This window comes from Myotis brandtii, unplaced genomic scaffold (assembly GCF_000412655.1).
Source record: "Myotis brandtii unplaced genomic scaffold, ASM41265v1 scaffold18, whole genome shotgun sequence".
Classification (NCBI taxonomy): domain Eukaryota; kingdom Metazoa; phylum Chordata; class Mammalia; order Chiroptera; family Vespertilionidae; genus Myotis; species Myotis brandtii.
In genome coordinates, this window is record NW_005356674.1 from 5,815,896 (window position 1) to 5,823,772 (window position 7,877).

At 44.2% G+C, this 7,877-nt stretch overlaps 1 non-coding gene across 1 annotated transcript; it reads left to right on the top strand.

Annotated features, from left to right (window-relative positions):
- Positions 1-7,200: 7,200 nt before the first annotated feature.
- TRNAD-GUC lies at positions 7,201-7,272 on the top strand. The gene has a single exon. It is a non-coding gene; the product is annotated as a tRNA-Asp (tRNA).
- Positions 7,273-7,877: the final 605 nt, after the last annotated feature.

The following is a 7,877-nucleotide window of genomic DNA, read 5'->3' on the forward strand; positions in this document are numbered from 1 at the left end:
GGAAGGAGGTGCTGCCACATCCCTTATCAGCTGGCAACCTAGTGAGTCTAGTGGTTATTTCATCTAATCCTCCAGCCTCCCACCCCAGGTCTTCTTGCGGGCATTGCCATCATTATTTTGAGAGCGATTTTGGTATATGTGTAGTAAATGGCTTTGCAGTGGGAGGAGTGTTAATGGCATTGGCTGGCAGAATGAGGCAGGGAACAGAGGCAGAGAAATGAGCTGTGTGCCAGATACCATTTTGGCAGAAGGAGAACATCCCACTTGCTTGAAGCCTTGAGATGTCAGACCCAATGGACACTGAGACTGAATGTGTAGGAGGAGTGGTAGGTGATGACCAGAACATTTGAATGTGAGAAAGTATTGCTGCTGGATGCACCCTCTCCCTCATAGGGAATCCTAGAAGGGGTCGGAGGCAATGGTATCTGGCTCAGAGTTCTGTCAAGTGAGGTGGGAGATTTGCCAGAAGCGCATCAGTCACTGGTCATTGGTCCTTGTCCTAGACCAGTGATGGCGAACCTATGACACACGTGTCAGAGGTGACATGCGAACTCATTTTTTGGGTTGATTTTTCTTTGTTAAATGGCATTTAAATATATAAAATAAATATCAAAAATATAAATCTTTGTTTTACTATGGTTGCAAATATCAAAAAATTTCTATATGTGACACGACACCAGAGTTAAGTTAGGGTTTTTCAAAATGCTGACATGCCGAGCTCAAAAGGTTTGCCATCACTGTCCTAGACCAACAGGAAACTGGAAATGTAATGCAACTTTCTAGATAGAGATGCCAGGACAAATAAAAACAACAACAAAAAAATCAGAAGTCTCGGGCTCATCTTACCAGACCACATTGCCAAGTATCAACTATTAGACTATGATTTCCTCTTCCTTATTTACTGCCTAGTCATAATCATGTTACTCACCATCATGTTTGCACCATCTTGGGTTTCATCCATAAGGCAGTGCAGTTTACCATGGCAAAGCAGAGCAGGTGAGGGGAGGGACAGGGTCCGGATCTCATGGACAGACGCATGCATTGTGATGGTGGTGAGATATGGTCAGCAAGACAGAAAAGGAGCAGGACCCAAGGACATTGAAGTCCCAAGTCCTGGTTGAGGCATGAAGCAGCAGAATGGCCTAAGAGCTATAATAGTGACAGGGAATACAGGCAGGTAGTTCCAGTTATATATCGCTGCATAATAAACCATCCCGAAGTTAATGATGTAAAGCAACAGCTATTTATTATACTCATGAATTCTGCATGTCAGAAATTGGGAGGTGGTTTGTGTCTGGTTTGCATTGTCTGGGGCCTCAGCTGGGAAGACCTGAAGGCTGGGGATGGCTTCACAGCTGAGGCTGGAATGATCTAAAGTCTTGTTCACTCACATGTCTTGTTGGTGGAGCTTAGCTGGGGTTGTTGGCCTGAATACCTGCACATTACCTTTTCATGTGGCAGCTTGGGCTTCCTCACAGCATGGTGGCTGGGCTTTAAGAAGAGCATCCCAAGAGAAGCAGGTGGAAGCTGCATGTGTCTTTCTGAGCTAGCCTCAGATGTCTGTCACACAGCGTTACTCTGCCGTACTCTAACGGTTGTTGGAGTCCCAAGACCCTGGTCAGAATCATGTGGATAAAGGATAAAGAAATTTGGGTTTATGTTTTAAAGCAATCTGTCCTCTGACTATAATGGCTTATTCAAATGCAAACTATATGCCTTCCAAGTTCCTATAAAAGTTTCACCTCATTATGAAGTCAGTCTCAATCTTGAGGTCCAGGTGCAAATGAGGCTCCTTGGTGTGGTTTCTCAAATCCATCTCCTGGAGTGCCATACTTCTCCATCTGAGGGTCTGCGTTGCAGAAAACCAGAAAAAAATCAAACAACGCTTAGAGAGTTTGGAATTACACTTTTTAAAATATTCACCGGTGGGCTAAGAGAAAAATGAATTCAAATTCTAAGCAGAGCTACAAGCAGAACTTCCCTTTTTATTAAAGAGCCAGCCCTATGTGTGCTTAGTGGTTATCTTGCTGGTGGCCTTGAAATCAACACAGTTCTATCCAATTAAAATATACACCTGGCATGGCATGAGAGTATGGGCGTATCTAGTCTCCGGCCTACAAGGTCAGACAGCTAAGTTTATCTTCCTTATTATTCAAGCAGGCTAGAAAGCAGAGCTATTTTTTCAGAATAAGGGGCTGTTTTAAAAAGTAGCAGAGTTAACTTTACAGAATAAGGAACTATCTAAACAGCAGAGAATTTCAAACAGTAGTTTTGCAAAATAGGGATTAGCCTTCTCATGTGGACTGATGAGACTGATTGTCCCACTGTGGTGGGGCAGGCATAGAATGGCTATAATAGACACTTTTATTCAAAAAGAGGAAAAACAGGAGGCCCATAGCAGCCACTGGTCCAGAGCAATTTAGAAACCCAGCAGGGCACGTGAGCATAATTCCCTATGAGGACTCAGTGCTACTATCTTGATTCTCGATGGTTCTTTTTTAAAAATTTATGTTTTTATTGATTTTAGAAAGAGGAAAGGAGAGAGGGAGAGGGAGAGGGAGAGAGAGAGAGAGAGAGAGAGAGAGAGAGAGAGAGAAGCAGCAATGCATCAACATCGATTGTCTACCTCATACACACCCCCTGCTTGGGATGGAGCCTGCAGCTGGGGCATGTGCCCTCAGCAGGAATCAAACTGGGGATCTCTTAATGCATGAGTTAACACTGGCTGGACGATTCTCCATGCTTCTTGACTCTGCCCTCTGGGGTCAGTTTTTCCCTCTGAGTTACCTTTAATTATACATAAGACATGGACTCACAGGTAATGCCAAGAGATTTGGGAAGGGAGGCAGCCAGTCCCTGGGCCACCTGTCTGTAGGGAGCAGAGCTCTGGTCCATGAGTTTGATTTTGGGCATAGAGACTGGTGATAAAGTGAGACATACAGCCTTGGTCCTTTTTGTGGGGACTAGACAGAAGTTAGTATCTGTGTGTGTGGGGGGGAGGGGGGAGGGCGGGGCGGGGGTGCCTAGATATTCATTAAGTCAGCTAGAGTGTAGAACCCAGATAGATGACAGAGTTTTCCTGTAAGGCAAAGACGGAAGCTGTTTAACTTTGTGTGAACTTGGTCAGGTCAGCAAAAACTTTATGCTTCGTTTTTCTCCAAGCTGAGTTCACTTCCTACAAGTCAATTAGGGCCCTCCGAGAGCTGTATTCTTCCCAGAAACTTTAATATAATGCATTCGCTTTATATAATGCTTCTCCCAGGAGACATAATAAAGGAGTTTTAACCTGAAGCAGTTTTCCTTTAGAGCTACTGGAATATTTTAATTATTTCTTTATATTTTATATTTCATGTACTTTCAAATAGGATTGAGGCAGTATACATTAAAAACCAAGATTATCAAAATAAAGGATCAAAAACTATGAAAATAAGTATGCTAAAAATTAGAGTTAATTTAGTAACAGTAATCAAATATTAAATTTGCTTTGAGTTTTTTGTTTTTTTTCTGGAATAAGCTTTTCTGTAGCCATGTCTACGGTTTGACATATCTTTGAAAATGTACAAGTCTAAATAGTGGCTTCTGGAAATATTTACTTTTGGATTCTTTGAAGTTATAAGGGTCTTGAGAGATCATTAATGCCAGTTTTCTTCTCTCTGCAGATGAGGGTGTGAGCGTCCAAAGGGATTCAGGGTTGTGCCCAAAGGTCAGACTGACTGAGCAGAGCTGGGGTTGACTGTTTTAAAACAACCAACCAGATAGTTCTAGTTATATATCGCTGCATAATAAACCATCCCGAAGTTAATGGTGCCCAAAGTCTTCTTCTGCCTCTACCTTAAAGGAGAAATTCGTAGGTTTGAAGTTTTCAGTTACTGTTAAGTAAAGCTTAAAGATAAATTAAAAAAAAAACACACACACCACTATTTTATGTTCTTTGGATAGTGGCCAGTCTAATGAGTGTGAGGTGATACCGTATTTCATTGTGCTTGTTTGGGGTGCATGTCTCTCATGGTTGTGATGTTGAGCATCTCTTCATAGAGCATAGATGTATATTTTAAAAATCCTCGGTGCAATAAAATGAGGAAAAACTAGGGTAGCAAGGTTGCTGTTAAATCTTGTGGCCATGGTAACATATTGCCTTTCTTTTCTTGGTTGCATCCGCCACCCCCCACCACCATTTCTTGGCCATACTGTACTTTCTGACCTAGTTCCACTAAGGAGCCAAATTTCAAATTTGTGAGTCATAGATTTGGGGGATTGGAAAGGATTGAGGAGATCTTCTAATGACAATAACCCCATTTTACAGTTGAGGAAACCGGAATTAAAAAGCAAAAAAAAAAAAAATTGAGAAAGAATATCATAATATCTAATAAAGAGGGAATATGCTAATTGACCCCCCATGCCATCACAAAGATAGTGGCACCCAGAGCCAATAAGCAGGGAATATGCTAATTGACTGCCCCACCCTCAAAGATGGCGGCACCCACAGCCACAAGATGGCTGGCAGGGGAGGGCAGTTGGGGGCGACCAGGACGGCAGGGGAGGGCAGTTGAGGGTGATCGGGCCGGCAGGGGAGCAGTTAGGCGTCGATCAGGCTGGCAGGGGAGTGGTTAAGGGGTGATCAGGCTGGCTGGCAGAAGCAGTTAGGGGCAATCAGGCAGGCAGGCAGGCAAGTGGTTGGGAGTCATCAATCCTGGATTGTGAGAGGGATGTCCGACTGCCCGTTTAGCCCAATCCCACAGGGCAGTCGGACATCCCTTGAGGGGTCCCAGATTGGAGAGGGTGCAGGCTGGGCTGAGGGACACCCCTCCCCCAGTGCACGAATTTCATGCACTGGGCCTCTAGTCTTAGTATAAAGGGGGAAATTCTTCTGATTTCTGAAACTTAAATTCCAATTTATTCCCATTATGATATGGTCCTATGGATCTGTAAAAATGAGGAAGACTCGGTTTCCAAGCCCCGTGGTTGAGCATGTGTTGAATAGCCACCATTTTCCCCAGGTCCCTGCAAGATGGCTGGTGCTGTAATCCCCGCCTCTTCTGTAGCTCCCATGTGAATCTCTGAGTGATAGGCTTTGGAATGCAGGACACTCAGTGCAAAAACCAGGAGAATCCCCAGTAAATCCAGATGTTTGGCCTACCTGTAGGGAACTACAGTTTTACATTTATCCCCACAAATGTTGATGCAGCACCTACATTGTTCTTAGAGGCAGGGGCTCTTTGGAAGATAGTGGCACCCAGAGCCAATAAGCAGGGAATATGCCAAAGAGCCCCTGCCTCTAAGGAGCTGGTTGGGGGTCGGTTCTGCTTCTGCCCCTGAGATGTCTGTGACCTTATGCAAGGCTCTCCAGCTTCCCTCCATCTGTGTTCCTGAGTCTGCAAAAGAAGTGGTTGGAGTAAATGATCTCTAGGTCCCTTCCGACGCTGGGGTTCTTTCCGAAGCACATAGCACAGCTGTTACTGCTAACATCGCAACTCCCGCTGGAATCCAGGGTGAGAAAAGAACAATACGCGGAGCACACTGTGACTCTTTTCTTAGCTCTCAGCTCCAACCCCTTCTTTGCAGACTAAGAAACACCGGTGGAGGGAAGCTGGAGAGCCTTGCATAAAGTCACAGGGCTGAAAGGGAATGGAACGGAGTCTCCCCTCTCCTGGGCTACCACACAACCACAACCCAGCACAAAAGGACCATCTCAAACGTAGGATGCTTTGGGGGGAAAAAAATAGGAGAAGTGTATGTAGCCTGGGAAGTTGGCAAAAGAGAGACTTCCCAACAGGTTTAAACATGCAAGGTTTCCATAAGAAGCACCTGAACAATTTATTAGGGTGAGAGGTGATTATGAAGCCAAGAAATATGGGTGGCTCCAATTATGGTTGTTTTTTTTGGAAATTGCAAAGGAATCTCTGGTGGTAGGACCAGGATAAAGAACTTACTTAATTGAGTAAGAGGCTCTGGTTGGGCCTTTGTTTCTTTGTATCAAATGATCCTTTGGAGGTGACACTACTCCAAGTTTCAGGCAAGCTGCGGTTATAGAAGAGTATAACTCCCTGACCATCTATGTTTGTGAGACTGAAATAATCGTACAGTTAGGGCTTGGAAGAGCTGTCTCACACAGGTTGTAGTTTACACAGTTTCCTTATCCATGATATCGCTTTCCATGATTTCAGTTACCTGCAGTCAACTGTGGTCCGAAAATATTAAATGGAAAATTCCAGAAATAAACAACTCATGAATGTTAAATTGTATGCTCTTCTGAGTAGGATAATGAAATCTCCAGCTGTCTTGCCTTGTCCAGCCAGGGACCCTGGGATGTGAATCATTCCTTCGTCCACAGCTCCCTGCCTGGTCCCTGCCCACTATCACGTAGAAACTACCTTGATTATCAGACCAAATGCCGAGGTATCCCAGTGCTTGTGTTTGGGTAACCCCTGTAGTAGCCTCATGCTGCTATGTCACCATGGCTCCGTCATTCACCTCACTTCGTCTACTCATATCGTCTTCTTATCACCACAGGAAGAAGGGTGAGTAAAACACAATAAGGTATTTTAAGATCGAGAAGCCATAGTCTTATAACTTTTATTATGATACATGGTTATAATTGTTCTTTTTTACTGTTAATGATAGTTGTTAATCTCTTACTGTCCCTAGTTCAGAAGTTAAGCTTTATGATAGATAGGTATGTATAGGAAAAAGCATAGTATATGTAGGAGTTGGTACTATCCTGGTTTGAGACATCCACTGGGGGTCTTGGAACTTATCTCCCCTGGATAAGGGGGGAGTCCTACACTTATTTTTTCCAGAATGAATTTAAGGCAACAGATATCCACTGAGAGCCAGTGATGAGCTCAGTTACTGGAAGCCTTGGCTAAGGGAAGCACAGCAGGAATCCAGTCACCCACATGATATTGATGCTGCCTTTTGTGGAAAACCTGATGATTTTTACTTGAAACTGCTTGATGCAAGACATGATGGACAGGAGAGGCTTTGGGTATTGGAAAATCTGAGCAGGGTTTCTTGGCTCAGAGAACTTCGTTCTCAGGAGACCTGCATGTTTCCATAGTAAACCTCTTCTAAGATTTGTAATGCCCAGACTCCTCGCGGGCAGCGTTCTCTCTAATTATTAGCTCCCCTAAAACACTGCAGGTTTTTAGAACCAGGATGTTGAGAGAGGGCTAGACTATTAAAATCAAGCTAATTTCACTGGGGGTTATAGCTCAGGGGTAGAGCATTTGACTGTCAATCAAGAGGTCTCTGGTTCAAATCCAGGTGCCCCTGATACAGTCCTGTTTTTGCATCCAAAGGCTATGGATTGAATTTGATTTTATTTTCTGTAGCTCATGGCCAGCTGAATAATGATGTCCCCTGTGTTTATGCTAGGCATCAGTCTAGGTTCTTTATATTAATGATCTCCTCTACTTTTTTTTTTAAAAAATATATATTTTTATTGTTTTCAGAGAGGAAGGAAGAGGGAGAAATACAGAAACATCAATGATGAGAGAGAACCACAGATTGGCCGCCTCCTGCACACCCCCCACTGGGGATTGAGACAGATTGGCCGCCTCCTACATGCCCCCCACTGGGGATTGAGTCCGAACCCAGGCATGCATCCCTGATGGGAACCGAACCCGGGACCCCTTGGTCCGCAGGCTGACGCTCTATCCACTGAGCCAAACCAGCCAGGGCTCTCCTCTACTTCTTGCCAAAATTTTACAAGATACCTACTATCAGTATCTCCATTTTGCATGAGGAGCCCGAGGCTTGGAGATGCTCAGGAATGGCTCAAGGTCAAAAAGCTACAAACAGCAGGTCCAGGGTTTGAACCCAGAGCACACACACTCTCACTGACTTCATTAACCTACTCATGCTGTTTTTGGCTAGTG